This window comes from Heloderma suspectum, chromosome 12 (genome assembly GCF_057233095.1).
Source record: "Heloderma suspectum isolate Gila_16-S chromosome 12, 16-S_ref, whole genome shotgun sequence".
In the NCBI taxonomy this organism is placed as follows: domain Eukaryota; kingdom Metazoa; phylum Chordata; class Lepidosauria; order Squamata; family Helodermatidae; genus Heloderma; species Heloderma suspectum.
The window spans coordinates 35081401-35099692 of record NC_139469.1 but is presented as its reverse complement, the minus strand read 5'-3'; the positions used below and the strand labels follow the sequence as shown (position 1 = coordinate 35099692).

At 47.9% G+C, this 18292-nt stretch overlaps 1 protein-coding gene across 3 annotated transcripts in view; it reads right to left on the bottom strand.

Moving 5' to 3' along the window:
• Positions 1-18292, bottom strand: part of AQP8 (aquaporin 8) — a 51211-nt gene that overhangs the window by 21384 nt on the left and 11535 nt on the right. Inside the window, exons 1-2 of one of the 3 annotated variants that reach the window (XM_084819077.1) lie at positions 15272-17354; positions 6712-6820 (exon numbers count right to left, since the gene is read on the bottom strand). The exons of the other annotated variants lie outside the window; for them this stretch is intronic. The gene's annotated coding sequence lies outside the window, so the exon portion shown is untranslated. Of the gene's footprint in view, positions 1-6711; positions 6821-15271; positions 17355-18292 lie in introns of those variants that run through there. 3 annotated transcript variants of the gene reach the window in all.

Sequence of the window (18292 nt, the reverse complement as noted above, 5' to 3'; positions counted from 1 at the left end):
ACCAGTCCGTCTCTTTCTCTTTGGGGAAAATGAGGGGGTGTTGGAGAAACCTGTGCATCTGTGGGGTGTAAATTGACTGTAATTATCATAGTAAAAAACGGGGAAAACTCACTGAAGATGTCGGCTTGCTGTGCTACAGCAATGAAAAAAAGAATTAGGAATGATTAGGAAAGGAACTGAAAATAGGAATGATACGCATGTTATGTCTTGATTTAAATCTACGCTGCACAGTATTTGCGATGGCTCTGGTTGCCACACCTCAAAAAGGATATTATGAGCTGGAAAAGGTGTAGAAAAGAGCGACCAGCACGACCAGGGGGTTGGAACACATTTCCTGTAAGTGAAGTCTAAAGTATTTGGAAAGGTGGGAGGGAACGAATGAGAGGGAGCTGTAAAGTGATAAACTTAGACCCAGACAATGCAACTGACAGGCAAAAGGTTCAGGGCAAAGCAGAGGCACATGAAGGCCAAAGGACGCACTGCACACACAAATGCGTCACAAAAGAGGGAGGAGGGCTGATTTGGGGGAGAAGGGGCAAGTGGACCTTTCCCAGGCTTGTGCCTTTTTCCTGCAACTCTCCTGCCCTCAAGTCACTTTCCTGCTACTGGATTCCCACTTATGTGATTCATTGCCACATAATGTTAGATAACTGGATTGGAGCTTAGATCAAGCTTAGACCACTTTAAAAACACAGGATCAGACAGATTTACAGAGGACAGGTCAATCAAATCCTATTAGATAGCCACTGATAGCTAAAAGTTGATTAGCCAAGGAGAAATAGCTAACAAGAAAGACAGCTCTCCACATTCAGAGCTGTCTTTCTCTGCCTAGCGAATTCTGTGGAGTGACAAGGGATTTCAGGCTATTTAGATCAGGGGTCCCCAACCTTTTGGGACCCATGGGACATTTGGGAATTTGAGAAACTGCTGTGAGCACTACCATGAAATGGCTCCCACGGAGGTTGTGGCTAGTCACATAATGGCTGCCAACAGGGTGTGGCTAGTCAAAAGAGGTGGTGAGGAGAGAAATGGCGGGGCTAGAGGCTGGGAGCAAGGGCGAAATAGCAAGGCAAATGGGTAGAGGGGAGAGAAAGAGCAAGGCTAGAGGCTAGGAGCGAGGAGAAACAGTGAGGTTAGCGTGGGGGGAGAAAGAACAAGGCTAGAGGTTGGGAGTACAGAGAAACAGCAAGATAATGGGGGGAGTGGGAGACAGAGAAAGGTAGGAAGGGCGAGGAAGAAGGGACGGGAGAGAAAAGGTGAGGAAAGAGTTGGGTGGAGAGAAAGAGCAAGGCTAGAGGCTAGGAGGGGTTGAAACAGTGAGCTAAAGTGGTTGGGGGAAATAGCGAGGATAGAGGGAGGGGGAAATAGCAAAACGAAGGGGTAGAGGGGAGAGAAGCAGCAAGGCTAGAGGCTAGAAAGGGAGAGAAAGAAGACAGCCCTAACATTTCCCAAGGTATTTTAAAAACTTTTTTTTTCAAGGGGGCAGGAAGGGGAGAGCTTTGTGGGTGCTATCGGAGGTGCTGCGGGCACTGCACCGGGGTCCCCTGATTTTGATCACGTTCTGCTTGTGAGCACAAGGAGCAACAAGAGTGTGGCAGAAGGAAGGGAAGGGAGACAGCCACGGAGGGAAATGCAAGCGGAACCAATAGCCGATGGAACAGAAACAGCAAGGGCGGGGACTGAGGGAGAGGTGATCGAGTGGGGAGATTCAAAGGTGAGGCCCAGAAGCCCAGACCTGGCCAAGCGCAGGGCAGAATGGCAGCACCAGGGCTTAGCAGGGTGGCAAGATCAGCAGAGGTATTTTGAATTGGTTTTGAGATATGTTATGTAGGCAGGCCAAGAAAGGGGAGAAAGATTACTGCACCGTTGCCAAGCAGCAGCCAGAATGGGGGACACAGGAATCAGCATCCTGGGAACCACAAGCTGGCCGCAAGTATCACCCAGTGGTGGAAGCAGGTTCGTCCGGTGTTGCTCTGGAAAGACACACACTGACCTCTCTGGACATGCTGTTAAAGAGTTCATGAAGCCCGTGGAGTGCAGCCCTGCGCCCAAGACTGAGCCGGACTGAGATTCTGAATAATCAAATGTTTACTTAATCAAAAGACATGAACTGCAAAGGTAACATGGATAGTATAAGGTTTCAAATACGTGCAGTTCCTAAGATATGGAAATGGCATAGTGCTCTGTTTCCAAAGTGCTGAGGTTTTAGTACTCAGTTAAATAAGTGTATTCTCATGGTTAAATAAATAAAACAAATATTGGTTTGTGTGCTTATTTAATACATTTCTACCCCACACTTTCAGCCAAAGGGTTCCCAGGGCAAACAATTAAAAAATGCAACAATAAAATCTAAACAATTTCATAATTAATTACAATGAAAATAGCATAATAGGTTGAAGCAAGACTTCTCATGGGCATAACTCTGCTCACAGGAGGAGGTGGGGAGGCAATTAGGCTGATCATTCTTCCTTCCCCCTGAGCCCCATGTACCTCCCAAAAAATCTGCTTTGGAGAGTTGGGGACCCCTCCGGGACAGTGTGGGAGGGGCTGCAGGAGGAAGGAGGAATTGGGAAGAAACCTGCTGCTTTCCCCCTTTCTTCCAGTGGGGAGCCTCTGCTGGATCTCAGGTCCCCTCTATGAAGAGAAGGATCCCTTCTGTTTGCAGAAAGGCAAGTCTGGATCCAACTAATAAAAACAGCAACAAAGAAATCACAGCAGCATCCACATGTCTAATGCCACTGCTTAACAGTGAGACATGATAAAAGAAATACTAATATTATTATTATTATTATTATTATTATTATTAATTTTGGCATTGGGCGTCTGGAGGAGAGCCGGCTCAGACGCATCGCCACAGACCAGATAGGCATGCATGCCCAGATGAAGACGGTCAAACACACAGGATGACTGTGAACACCGCCCCTGATGCATTTTACAGCCTTCAAGCAGGCTCAGATTGAAGTACTGGAAACCATTGCTTAAAAGATACCAATTCATCACCCTTAGGCCAGCTCCCTGGACTTACAGGAGGGATTTCAAGAACACTTATGGCACAATCCTATGCACGTTTAGAGAGAAAAACAGTCCTACAACTCCCAGCATTCCCCAGCCAGCCATGCTGGCTGGAGAATGCTGGGAGTTGCGGGACTTTTTCTGTCTAAACATACATAGGATTTTGCTCTTATGCGATGAAGCCCCAGGCCCTTATGCCTGCAATGAAGGTAGCAAGTCCTACACAGGGTTTTTCTTTTAAGCGAAGAAGAATTCTGAAGGAATGTAACGCCCCACCCTCCTCCCGTGAGCTGGAATGGGGTGTGTGTGTGGGACATTGCCTGTGGCTCTACCATCGGTGAGACAGTGCTCCAGGACAGCCAGCCAGCCAGGATCTCCAGACAAAAGTGCCATCTGAAGGAGGCCTTCACGACCTCCTCATTTCATGGGTGGGGAGCAGGCTGGCCTTCCCTGCTGCTGCCTGGCTCATGGCCAAATGAGATTTCTTGGCCTGCCTCTTCTGCCAATATTGGATAGCTGGAGCCGCCCATGTGGAGTCTCCTATTACAGCCGAGCGGGAAGAACCCTGGCAGAGACGGCTGCTCAAGCCTGGCGCCAGCACCGCTCAGCAGCCTCAGGCAGCTGCTGGGGGCCCAGGGGAACGGCACTTGCCCATGGCCTGCTGCACCTTGGCCGCTGCGTGGCCGGGCCTCAGAACGGCCATGCAGAGCGACATCACAAAGAGGCTCACCTTGCCTCAGACCTACAGTGGCTCTCTGTGTGCTATGTAGCTCTCCCCTGCACAAGAGCTGCCCCAGCTCTTCCTCCCTCAGCTGCCACCCTCAGCAGCCGTTCCAGGAGGTGGAGAGGAGCGGGGAAGCAGGACCACCCCACCAGCTCTGCTGAAAGAATCACTTTTCCCTCTTCCCCACCCGCCCTTTCCCCCTTGTCTGTCATGCCATTTCAGACTGAGCCTGTGCGCGGGGACCACCTTGCTTAACCGACAAGTCGCTCCAGGAGCCCTTCTGGCTGAGGAGTGGCATCAAATACTTTAAACAGGATTCTGCTGGACCAGCTGTGTGGACTGGGCATTGGGGGCACTGTTTTGCAGGAAATGATGCGTTCCCCTTGTGACACAGAGGCACTGTGGGTGAAAAGTTCCCGGGTCTGGAAATTAGGGAGCTTACCTCTGTAGAAGGAGCTAAAATGATCAGAAAGGGACAGCAGGGGGCAGGTAATGGAAAAAGAAGGTTGGCAGTTGATGTGGAGGGGGGAGAAGGAAGAGCTGGAGTGGGGAATCATGGCTGACAGAGAGGGAAGCTGAAGAAATTCTTCATGAGACAAAGAAGAAAACAGATGGAGGAGTCAAGAATACGCACCCAAGACAGCAGAAGACTGAGAGTAAAAGATCTGACGGAAAAAAAGAGCGGGTACAGTCACTGCTAACCGTTCCTGAGAGAACCAAAGATCTGTGCTGTGCCTCAGGCCTGGCTGAAGCAGAAGGGGCGACTCTTAGGGTTAGAAGCATAGAAGAGTAGGGTTGTAAGGGGCCCACAAGGCCATCGAGTCCAACCCCCTGCTCAGTGCAGGAATCCAGGTCAGAGCATCCCCGACAGACAGCTGTCCAGCCTCGTCTTGGATGCCTCCAGTGTGGGAGAGCCCACCGCCTCCCTGGGAATGGGTTCCATTGTCGTTGTGTTGTGTTTCTGAAGGGACCCCTCCAGATGTGGAGGGTGGGGGGAGACAGAACTGCAACAGACTCACTCTGGTATAAGTGTTACTGCTTGTTGAAACTGTATTTATTTAAATACTGGAAGCACTTGCTTATTCTGGCATCATTGTTATATGTGTTTCTTTATTATCTGAATTCTGTACTTACCCTTTCCTTTATTTTATAAACATGTGTTTATCTTGCCCTGTTGTTTAGATCTAATTACATTTCTAGGAACCTGAGCTCCACTACACCTGTTCTGGATGGGATGAGCGTCAGTTTAAAACAAAAATGAGCCCTAAACAACTTGGGACCAGGATACCTGAGAGAGCGCCTTCTCCCTTACCCACCTGCCCAGTCACTGAGGTCATCGGAGGGCCTGCTCCTGGTGGTTCCACATGGACCTATGGCCAGACTGGAGTCCACCTGGAGAAGAGCCTTCCATGCGTGGCTCCCTTCCTATGGAGCTCCCTGCCTCTGGAGGTCAGGCAAGCACCAACGTTGTGTTGCTTTTGGCACCTCCTGAAAACAGCTCTTTTCCAGGAAGCCTTCCTTGGTTAACCAGCCACAGTTTGATTGGCACTCTGTTTTTTAAAGGATAATTTTAATATGTTTCATTCTTCTTTTTATCTGTTGTTAATTTTATCTGTTGTTGTTCACCACTCTAGAATCTGTTTAGATGTGGAGCAGTATTCAAAGGTCGAAAAATAAGTACATACATACATACATACAATCAGTCTGGTAGATCTCACGTAATAAGCCTTAGAAGATGCACTGTTAGAAAAACAGAAACTAATGTTTGTAAATAAGTCAGCATATTTGGAAAGTTTTGTATCCTTTATAAAACTCTTTACAGATTAGTCAGATCCAGTAAAAATACAGGATACAGGATCTGTATTTTACTGGATATTTTATTTAATGATCACCAGGCATACAAAAGAATGCAAAACTGGGCCGAATGCACCAATAGAAATACAAAATAAATCTCCAGGCATAGCTGAATCGCCAATGGATTTTACCAAATATTTAGGGCACAATACTATGACCTCAGTGACTGGGCAGGTTGGTAAGGGAGAAGGCACAATACTATGCACATTTAGACAGAACAAAAGTCCTACAACTCCCAGCATTCCCCAGCCAGCACAACAGTTTAGAGAACAATCATATGGCCCCTGGCTGGCTGAGCATCCCAGGGACAATAGCATGGCTGAGAAAATCCCTTCCGAGGTCAAAGACAGCGCTCCAACGTCGGAAGGGGAGTCGGAGATCTGCCCAGCTGCCTCTCTGAGGTTGGAAAATTGACCTTGGAGAGGCAGGAAAGGGGGCATTCTGGTGGGCGGGGAGGGGAGGAAGCCAGAGAGGCCAGGATATGAGTTCTCCTGTGTCTCCTCAAGTCTCTTCCCTCCCCCTCCAAAGCACCCATGCTAGACAGGCAGAAAAGCCCATCTAGCAAAAATAAAGGAGATCAGAAGATTGGGAGGCAAAAATCACCTCCACCACTCCTCCCATCCTACCGGCTTCAGCCCAGCAGGGCATAGGAATCTGAGCAGCGAGGGGCGCAGTCCATAGGATCGTGCCCTTAATGTTTGAGAGAGGATAAAATGCCTGAAACATAGAATGAAGCTGGTTCATAACAAAGACAAAGATCCACACTTATTATTGCCATCATATTATCTAATAACATTACTAAACCAGGATTATAACATCCTAAGCAGCAATATTAACTAAAAGATGACACTGGATTGTTTCAAAATATATCCATCACAACTAAAAAGCTTTTTTTCCAGGTAGATAGCTGGTCATTATTTGATTCTAAGAAGTCTTGCAAATTCCCCTACATTTGCGTTAGTTCAAGGGCAGTTTGAAAACAGCAAATTTAGAAGCACCACTCCCAACACAGATCCTTAGAGGACCTCACTGTTTAGTTCCATCCATTGCAAAAACTGACCATTTATTCCTACTAGGAACATAGGAGAGTAAGCTACTCTCCGTAGAATAAGCTGCCTTACTCTCTGCTTTCTCTTCTTTAACCAGTTGCCTATCCAGAAGAGGGCCTCTCCTCATCTCATGGTTTGGACGTTTGCTCAGAAGTATTTGGTAAGGGACTTTGTCAAAAGCCTTTAGAAATCCAAGAAAATAATGTCTACTGGAGCACCCTGTCCACATCAATTTCCAAAAATGGTTCTATCTTTAGCTACACTCAAATCAGTGAAACAAAATAGGTGTAAGGAAAATTTGGAGAATAGAAATATATAGCAACAATATTGCAAGTTTTAATACAATAGCTAATATATCATACAAAATTTAATTTAAAAAACAACAACAATTAATTAGCAGTCCAATGGTTTTTACACATACATAGTAACAATGCTAGTTTAAAAAAAAAAAGGGTATACTAATATGTAATATCCATAACCCAAACATGTTTTGACCTGACTGGTCTTCGTCAGTGGGAAGAAAATATGTAAACAGCAATTATAGCCCTTATTACAAGAATCATTTCATACAATTGGATTTTCTATATGGAATCTGCAAAACAAAAATGCACAGAGTTACAAAAACCTTGGGTAATGTTGCTTACTAAAATAAGCAAATAGATGTAAGCTAATAAAGATTCTATTTACCAGTGAATCTTAACTATGCAAATTCTATATCCCTCATCCTGCAGTTAGTATCTAGATTCTAGATGCAGAAAAAGGGAAGGAAAGCGCGACCATTCCCTCCTGCATCCTAAAGCATGTAGAGAGATAAAGAACTGTCTGCTATTAATTTCCAACAAGTGCCCATACCACAATAAAACACTAATTTGTTATTCAAATGCCCCAACAGCAATAAAAAGCAGAGCATTCTTACCAAAGAAGATCAGTTGCTTGTGTCTAGAGCAACCATATTCCATGCCACAAAAATATATAATGTAAACAATAGAAGCCATGATGATCCTTTTTCAGCAAGACCTATCCTTCTATATGCTTGATAATTTTTATCTTTAATCATGCTTTCCACTAATTTACCTGGAAGCAATGTTAAGCTCACCAGCCTGTGATTTCCTGGATCTTCCCTGGATCAGACACTGATCTTAGGGACATATTTAATATTTTTCTTAGAAAATCAGCTATTTCATTTTTTAGTTCTTTAAGAACTTTCAGATGGATACCTCCTAAGCCAAAGGATTTGTATGTTCTCAGTATGTCAGTGAGGTCTGTCCTTCAACTTAGGAAGTGATTTCATGCTGCTGCTGAACCCTTTGCACTAGTCTCAGGTTCTGGCTCTCTAGCCAGTCACTTGGCTCTCAGCAATACATGATAACCAAATTCAAAGCAATGGGTTTGGCAACAGGCCTTTTTGATCCTTGTCTTGAACAAACTGGTGAACCTTACACAGGATTGACAAGTCTTTCTCTAATTAATTTTGCCTCTGCTCTTTTCCTCTTGTTGTTGTTCAGTCGTTCAGTCGTGTCCGACTCTTCGTGACCCCGTGGACCATAGCACGCCAGGCCTTCCTGTCCTCCGCTCTCTCCCGGAACGTGCTCAAGTTCATATTCATTGCATCGGTGATGCTATCTAGCCATCTCATCCTCTGCCGTCCCCTTCTCTCTTTTCCTCTAGGCTTTTGTAAAACTGGAAATGGATTTCTACCAGCTTTGCCTTTATTGTTATGCATTTTGAATAGCAGAGTTTATCTTCAATATTGAGCAAACCAAGGGAATTGCCACCATATGAAAGGTAAAGCTAGCAAGGTTTGAATGGTCTGGCTCCAAGGCACAGGAAGCCTTTGGCTGGGTATTAGAAAACTTAAAGAAAGAAAGAAAGAAAGAAAGAAAGAAAGGGGGTGAAAAAGGTCCCCGACCAGACACCTTACATGGTTACATAAAAAGCCCAGTGTAGATGGGGCCCTGGTCAAATTGGATGCACTTGACTAGTGAAAAAGAGGCAAGCAAACCCGGTGACTATCTTTCAGAACTGCTCAAAGAAATTTTGAGTACGTTTCAGCCACAGCATGGACATAAAATGATCAACCAACTATTAACAACAACAACAACGACAACAACAACAATTTCATTTCTATAGCCCAATAGCCAAAGCTCTCTGGGTGGTTCACAGCAATTCACAAAAAGTAGATACACAGATAGAAGATAATAAAAACATTGTATAAAAGTGTTTAACATACAAAATTTAAAACAGTCTAAACAGCTAAAAACAATTTCAATAAGATGCTAGACCTGTTAAGACATCTGATATAAATGCCCCATCATATGCCATTAAATACCTGGGAGTAGAGAGTCTTGACCTGGGCCCCCAAAAATGACTGTGTTGGCACCAGGTGGGCCTCAGTGGGGAGAGCATTCCATAATTGGGCAGGAGGCACCCCTGAGAAGGCCCTATTACTACGATTTGCTCAGTCCTTTGCTGGCCCATAAATCTTAAGCAGGTGGAGCTCTTAGAACATGTTCATAACTTCTCTGGTCCAAAACTAGTATTTCTCATTCAGTATGAACAAAGTCCACAGCAATTGCTGTAACTGTGGGAATGTACTGATCAAGAAAAATGTCCAATCCTGGGGTGCAAGGGAGGAGCTGCCATCCAATGGTGTATGGCTGTGAGAGCTGGACTGTAAGGAAGGCTGAGTGCCGAAGAATTGATGCTTTCGAACTGTGGTGCTGGAGAAGACTCTTACGAGTCCCCTGGACTGCGAGGAGGTCAAATCAGTCCATCTTAAAGGAAATCAACCCTGACCGCTCATTGGAAGGACAGATACTGAAGCTGAAGCTCAAATATTTTGGCCACCTAATGCGAAGGGAAAACTCCCTGGAAAAGACCCTGATGCTGGGAAAGATTGAGAGCAAAAGGAGAAGGGGACAGCAGAGGACGAGATTGCTGGATAGCATCACCGATGCAATGGATATGGACTTGAGCACACTCCGGGAGAGAGCGGAGGACAGGAAGGCCTGGCGTGCTGTGGTCCATGGGGTCATGAAGAGCCGGACACGACGGAGCGACTGAACAACAACAACAATTGTTTGGAAAGAAGAGGCATCTGAAGCAAAGCTGTGTAGAACTCCTGTGTGACAGTAGCAGGGCATGCCATGTACCCAACTTCCCAATTCAGTCTGCTGATTTCTCAAGCTATAAAATCAGCCCCTGACAAAAAATAGTTTTTCCTACATAATTGGCACCTTGGCATAATTCACCCCCAAACCAGCCATTTCACGACTGCGCCTTGGAATGTGCTGAATTGTTGCTCAGCAGGGGCACTGCTAGGCCTGGGCGCTTGGTGCCCCAAGGGGAAATCAGCCCCCCTGAGCCCTGAGAGTCCATTGGGGCCAATGGAAGATTTATTTCTTAGCTTAATGACCCTGCAGAGTGTGATTGTGGGGGTTGGGGGAGGTTACAGCTGGGGAGGAAAGGGTTAACCCTCCCTACCCCCATGCTGGAACATGCCCCCCCCATAGCAAGTTAGCTTGCACTGGGCGGGGGGGGGGGCTTCCATTGGCTTTTCTTCTAAGCTTAACTGCAGGAGATGGGGGCAATTTTCCTCCAGGACAGAAAGAGAGAGAAGTGGGGAAGGGAGAGGTAGAGATTGAAATTCATTGTCAAGAGTGCAAATTAATTGAAGAATTTACTTTAATTGAGGTGATTTAGCTTAAAAATTTATTGGCTGGCTTTGCCTTCTGTGCAATTTTAAAAAATTCTAGTAATTATTTCTAAATGTGTGCGCATACACACACACACACACACACACACACACATTTTATGCAAATATGGGTCCCAAGAGCAGCCACTTGGGAATGTACTTGGGATGTGATCGGATTGTAACTGGCAAGAAAGGGTGGGTGAGGACCCATTTTCCTGCATACAGGGCTATCTAAAAGTCTGTGCTCCCTGCTGCCCTGCTGCTGCCAGTGGTCAGTGCTAAAGGAGAGAGAGGGGCAGCGGGAGCACAGCCCTGTTAATTCTGCTCCATCTCTCATTGGCGTTTGATGCCATTGGCCATGGTATCCTCCTGGACTGACGCCCTGGGATGGCCATCGGAGGTGCCGTGTGACAGTGCTTCCGGCCCTACCTGAGGGGCCGATTTCAGAGAGTAACATTGGGCGACAGTTCCTCAGCCCCTGGCAGTTGAGCTACGGGGTTCCGCAGGGCACCACCTTGCCCCCAGTGCTGTTTAACATCTATGTGAAGCTGCTGGGAGTGGCCATTAGGGGATTTGCAGCCAAGTACCATTAGTATGCTGATGACACACAGCTCTGTCTCCCTGTGACATCTGGATCAGGAGAGGCTGTGCAAGTCCTGGACCAGTGCCTGAACTCAGTGATGGGCTGGATGAGGGCCAATAAACTGAAGCTGAATCCTGGCAAGATGGAAGCCCTGTGGATGCGTGGTTCCCGAGTCCGGGAGATAGGCTCATTGCCTGTTCTGGATGACGTTGCACTCCCTCTGAAAGATCAGGTCTGTAGTTTGGGGGTACTCCTAGATCCAGCACTGTCGTTGGAGGCCCAAGTGTCCATGGCAGCTTGGAGTACCTTTTACCAGCTTCGGCTGGTTCGCCAACTACGGCCTCTCCTGGACAGGGATAGCTTGGCCACAGTGGCACAGGAGCTAGGAACCTAAGACTGGATTAGTGCAACACACTCTATGTGGGGCTGCCCTTAAGGCTGGCCCAGAACCTGGAGCTGGTGCAGAACACAGCAGCTTGGCCGTTGTCGGGGGCTGCCCCTTTTCAGCATGCAACTCCTTTGCTGAGGGAACTGCACTGGCTGCCTATTCGCTACCGGGCCAGGTTTAAGGTTTCAGTACTAATATACAAAGCCCTAAACAACTTGGGACCAGGAAACCTGAGAGAGTGCCTTCTCCCTTACCAACCTGCCCAGTCACTGTGGTCATCGGAAGGCCTGCTCCTGGTGGTTCCACATGGACCTATGGCCCAACTGGACTCCACCAAGAGAAGAGCCTTCAGTGTGGTGGCCCCCTTTCTTTGGAACTCCCTGCCCCTGGAGGTCAGGCAGGCACCAACACTGCGTTGTTTCCGGCACCTCCTGAAAACTCCACTGTTCCAGGAGGCATTCCTTAACTGACCAGTCACGGTTTCTATTGGCATTCTGTTTTTTAAAAGTATGATTTAATGTGGTGTTTTAATCTTTTATTCTTTTACTGTTTTATCTTTTGTGTTCACTGCTCCAAAATCTGTTCCAGATCCGGAGCGGTATATAAGTATTGTAAATAAATAAAATAAATAAAGCAGCATATGCTTTGCACACAGAAGCCCCAGGTTAAAAGGGGATCTGAGATTGCAAGGCTGGGCAAGGAAGTACCCTGCCCAAGACCTTGGGCTGTTGCTGGCAGTCAGCTCAGACACTATTGGAATTCACCAACAGTCGGGCTGAGTTCTTGATGTTCAGTCCCTGCACCACCACTGCCCCCCCGTCTGAAGGCAAAGTGCTCCACACTGGCAAAGGGACCGTGTGGGTTCGCAGCACGCTTGTGGATCCTCCTACTTTCAAGCCAGCAGCCTTTTCCCAAATTGTTAGAAAATGGGAAAGAATTATACACTGCGAACCCCTTCAGGCCAGCCAGTCCCATACAGACCTTATTATGGACTGCTTGGCCAGTCAAGTTCTGAAGTGCTAGAGACTGCACATACCTACTTCATTCCCATTTATTGATTGATTGATTTTATTGATTATTATATTTCTATACCGCCCCATAGCCGAAGCTCTCTGGGTGGTTTACAAAAGTTAAAACATTAAAATATCCAAAGTTTAAAATCCATTTACATAAAACATATGGACAATATATACAAACGTAACTAAAAACAACTTTGAATTAATTTTTTTTTTTAAATCCAGCATTATGTCAAGTTGTGGAGAAGCCGAGCTGCAGCAGAGCTCCCAGGGCCCTGGTGTGGAAGCAAGGGGTCTGTCCTCCGGGTCACTGACTCTAGTCGCTCATGGGGGCTTCAACCAACGGAGAAGAGCGGGACGCACAAGCGCCCCCTCGCCTCTGCCCGTGTGGTGTTGGGAGGATTTGCTGGAGCCCCTGGAGCCGGCTAGGCACGAAGGCGGTGCCACCAGCTGGTGTTCGCCTTAGACTCCCTCCAGACAGGAAGGTCCCCATCTTGGCCACCACGGCTCACGGTCACAGGCACACCAATCCCCCATGACTCTAGTCCACAACGCACAACTGTAAAGTCCACCGCCACCACCATCGCCACAGAACGTGATGGGAACTCAAAAATGAATTAGAGCCATTTATAGAGGACAATCGGGAATAGCTACATGGAACCAACACAGGCAGAGTCAGTCCCTTTGGAATGCCAGAGGCAGGGTTCAGACATGGGGAGAAGGCTGCCCATTGCCTTCACGCCCAGCTTGTGGGCTTCACAGAACCACCCGGCTGACAGGATGCTCTCATCCTGCAAGGCAATTCTTTTGTTCTTAGTTTGAAAAACCAGCTGTCACACTGTCCTGTGGCAATGACTTCCAAACGGTTGGCTATGCTGGTTACCTGTCCTGAGCATGATGCTGGTTGATTTCACTGGGCAGAGCGATGAAGGATGTCAAGGGCCCGTGGGGAGGTGGAGTGCAGGGCGGCCCATGACACAGCAGTGCCATTACAACATGGACTGGGCAAGGCAGGGACGCAGCTGTTTGAGGCAGCCCCTTGGGATGGGACAAGAACAGGACCATTTGTCCGGAACCTGAGCTGCTTTGTACCTCAGCGGCTTGGGCAATCCTTCATCCGGCTTTATTTCTGTGTTGGATAATTAAGAGGCCTTGTTTATTGGGGCTGTTTTCCTCTGTTGGCTGAAGGTAAAGATTCCTGCAGATGTTTTTATGATGTTTTCACAAGGCTCCAGAGACAGAAGGAAATTTCCACTTGCTTGTCTCAGCACAAACCGTCGCACAGGCTGCATGATGCAACGGAGGTGTCCAAGCGTCCCCGTGCTGAGCCTTTTGTTAGCCCAGCTAGCTATTTGCAACACTACGAGCTTTGGGCTGACATGTTCGTCATCATGTGGAGCCATTCTGTATGGCCTGGTCTACCATGAAGGAGAATGAGGTGGTGGAGCCCACAGGTGGCAGAGTGAACAAATCCACTTCAGGCTGGGGTGGTGGTGAACCTTTATAAACGCTCCGTTATGGCAGGGACTTCCAGGTAGGAAGAAAACTAGCGCATCAAGGAGAGGGATGCATTCAACCTTTCCCTCTGGTGTGGTTTAGTACATGCAGGGAAGTTTATAGTTTAGGGGTGCATTCAAAAACATGACAGTGATGCTTGGAGTCTCAAGTGGTTCAACCCAGAGCGCTACTGCCACATGTGGACTGGCACCTCAGCCCCCTTCTAACATTACCTTTGCCATGTGGGAGCCCTAAAAGTAGTGTGAGGAGTTGGTGTGGTGCAGTGGTTACTGTGTTGGACTGGGGAAACCCTGGACTGAACCCCTACTCAGCCATGAAGCGGACAGGATGACTTTGGGCCAGCCACTATTTCTCAGCCTATCCTACCCCACAAGGCAGTTGTGAGTATAATATGGGAGGGGGAGAACCATGCATGCTACCTGGAGCTCCTTGAAGGAAAGGCAGATATATATAAAAGAACAATGGAGAAGTGGCGACACATGGGCCAGGGTGGTGTAGCAGTTAAGAGTGTTGGACTGGGATGGGGCAGATCTGGGTTCAAGTCCCCACTCAGCCATGAAGCTCATTGGGTGGCGCTGTGCCAGTGACCGACTCTCAGCCTAACCTACCTCTCAGGGTTGTTGTGATGATAAAATAGACAGGAGGAGGATCACGTGAACCACCTTGGGTTCCTTAGGGAAAGGTGGGATACAAATATAACAAACAAAGATATAAACAAAACAATGAATAAATATATAAATCTAGCGGGACTGTTTGCCCTCAAAAGAAACATGGTTGCCCTACAATAGGTTTTTCACCCAGTCGTGAGCTCTTGCCTCAGCTACGCATGGGAACCCACCATCGGGGGGGGACCGACCTTCCCACGGCCTGGCAGCCGCCGTCGGCAGCCTGTAAAGCCAGCCTTGGTAAGGCGGCCTTTGCTCTAGGGGAGGCTGCCAGCTCTCCCGAAAAATGGCCCTGCTTTTGTAACAGCAGCTGGACGTGCAGAAATCACCAGGTGGTGCTTTCACAGGTAGGGAGGTTTGGCAGGTGCTTGTGCTCCTCCCCAAGCCTGAGAAAAAGCTCCAGGCTTCAAAGCACCTGCACCAGTCACAAGCCCTCAGGGTCAGCAAGGGCACAAAATGTCCTCCCCTCGGCTGCTGCCCCTTACCTCCTTCCCGTAGTTCCTGGCTGCTCTCCTGGCCTCCTTCACTTGGCCTCTTGTTGCCCTATCTTGACTCACTCCTCCCTCCAGACTCCTTGTGAGCTGCTGCCCTTTTTCCTGCCCTTTGCTCTCGCCAGCCTCTTCTCTTCCTTCGGAGCACCAGCTTTCTCACCTCCCCTTCCCATGTTGTCTCCCAGTGGCATCCTGGCCTAGCAGGGCAGCCCACTCAAGCCCCCTTTGGGTGGGGTCCAAGCAGCAGCTTGCGGAGTCCATCTCACGAGCCGTTTACCTGATGAAGAACTTATCTCTGTATGGAAGCCGTTCACAAGCAGCCGCCAACAGGTTGTAAGACTATCGATGACTCCTCTCCGGCACAGAATGTGGAATAAGAAGCAAACCGGATGTCACCAAGACATCAGTTAACGGGGATGGCTTAATTAGGATTTTGCTTCGTGCTGCCGACAGCACCATGGTGGTTGCCCAGCCCTCTCGGGAACAGGTCTGCAGCTGCTCCTTTGTGAGGTACTGTTCCCTCTGGGGTGAGGAGACGAGTTTTAGTATCATTGTTTGGAATGAGATAGACTTACAGATGAACTTAAGTTTTCCCTGGGGACTTTATAAGCTTTTGGCATGAGACCATTTTCATTCCCCCATGGGCATGGTTTGATTTCCTACCTCTGGGGCTTCTTAGAAGTTCCAGTTCCCAAACGTGACAGATGTAGATTACTCTTGTGGGAGTTTTCACAAGCAATGTCAAGAGCACCTTTCACTTCCAATGTGTTAGAAAGAAAAAGCTACAAAGGACCATTTTTTAAAACGACTAATCAATGTGGTTCTTTTGATTCATTCTTTCATTCTCTCCCTCTCTCTCTCTCTCACTCACACACAGGAAATTTAGATACTGTTCAGAGCACGGTTGGAGAAACACCCTTGAAATGCTGCTGTTGCCATTTTAGGTTCTACAGCAGCCTGGTTACTAAGGTTACAGCTCTACACAACGCTGGACAGGACTCATTTGGAGTCCCATGTTCAGTTCTGGGCCTCACAGTTCAGGAAAAGATGCTGATAAAGTTGAAAAGGGTTTGGAGAGTTGCAAGGAATATCAAGGTTTTAGAACAGCCTTCCCCAATCTGGCACCTTCATGTGTTGCCTACAACCTCCATCATCCCCAGCCAGGATGGCAATGAGTGGAGGGTGCCAAGTTGGGGAAGGCTTTTGGAATATCAAGGTTTCATGGATGATTAGTCTATCAATGGCTGCTAGTCATGATGGCTGGATGCTTCCTCCCATTGTATCAGAGGCAGGGTGCTTCACAGTACCAGTGGCTAGGGAACATGGGCGGGAGGAACCTGCTCTGCTCATGTCCTGCTTGTGGGCTTCCCAGAGACATCTGGTTGTGAACCCAGAGGGCAGTATAGAAGTGTAATTAATTACTGAATTAATCTGGTTGTCCATGGTGCGAACAGGAATCTGGGCTAGATTGGCCTTTGGTCTGATCCAGCAGGGCTTCTCTGATGTTCTAGAAGGCAGATCTAATGAGGACAGGGAACAAGCCCTGAGCATGTCTAGAGTGTTGTTGATTATGCTGCTTGAAGGCAACCCAAGGCAGCATTCAGCCTCCAGAAAAGAAGATTAAGGACAGGGATACTATGAAAACGTCCAACTCATTCAAAGTATAACAGAACGGAGGGTAACAATGGTTGTTCACCCTTCTTGCAGAGGATGGACCAAAGATAATGGTTTTCACCTACAGCAGTGTGTGTGCAGGAACTCTAGGACTCCTTAGCAGGGATTCCCCCATGAGACATTCAGGTAAGCACTGAACAAGCTCCCCTGGAAGGCAGCTGGCCCACCAGGACCAAGGTTTCCCTGCAATGTGTGGTCCCAACGGAGCATTAAGGGTGCCTTGAGGGGTGTGCTCTGCTCATGTGGGGCCCCAGTGAGACCCAAGAGGCCTGGGCAGCACCGCATGTGACACTCTGCAGCGGGCGCCCAGAACATTTTGTAGAATCCTCTACTATGTGTAGGTAGTTGGCAGATATGTTTACGTGGACAGTTGAAAGCCTGAACACTGTGTCTAGGGAGGGATACTATCCTTCCACCTGTGCACCCATGCCCCTTACATTCTTGTGAACATCTTCTCTTCTTCAGGCATGCAGTCTGAATTCCAAACTCCAACATTAGCATAATAGCTGACATATTCCCTTTAAAGAGTTTGCTTTAAAAGGCAATAAAGAATGCAGAACTCAGCTGACATCGCCTTATCTTCCTGCACAGTGACTGCAGGCACAGTAATTGGCTGGTCCAGGACCAACACTCTGAAGATTACGCAACCATTGTTGAGTGAGAACACTCAGAAATATATCAAGTAGCAGGTAGGCAGGTTTTATATGAGTCCTATGAACATTTACAGATGTTATTATGAAACCAATTGGTTTTTACAGAGGTACATAAATACAGATGGAAATTTCCAAAAGAATGTTGTTAGCATCTGGCCATTTGCCCATAGACAATGTGCACAAAAACATGGAAAACATCTCCAGGGAGGGGTGGGATTTAAGGGAATTTGGATTGTCTCAGAATTTGATAGGAAACCCGTGGACGACAGAGCACATGCTTTGCTTCACAAGGTCCCAGGCTCTCTTTTGCAGCTCCCATTCCTCGTATGGAAGAATTTCCTAGCAGATCATGCTTTGCTTTATTTATGAAAAAGACCAGTCCTACAGGGGTGGGGAAGGGAGAATCTGCTGTGAAGGAGCCACCACTGCCAAAGCCCTGCTGGGCTCAAGCTGCCCAGGATGGAAGGGGGAGCAGCTGGAGGAAAATAAACACACCAGCTCCAGGGTGGTTGTATTTTTCCTGCCATGATGGTGGCATGCTGAGGGAATGGGGGGGCTTTGGGTTTGTGCATCAAAGGCCTCCCTCAATCTGCTCCCAGACAAGATCTCTACTAGAGAAATACCAATGGGACAGCAACAGAGGTTTCCACCACCGCAACAAAGAGGCCTCAGGGGGAAGACCCCCCCCATGTCACCCAGAGAAGGAGGTCTGCAATACCCCAGGGCCCTTGGGACTCCCTTGCAGGGACCGTATGATTGTGCCCAAGGCCAGATTCCACAGACAGTGCAGCCCTCCATTTTAGGGACCTTGCTGTCTATGTCCTCTGTGTGTGGTTGGGTCCAACGGTAGTAGTCAAGCAGGGAATGGGGAGCCTTGGGAAGCTGTTACCAAAGGTCTTGTGTGCAGCGCAAACATTTTAGCACCTCTTCAACCCTTTCCAGGAATCCTTAGCTAGTTCCCTCCCTCGCCT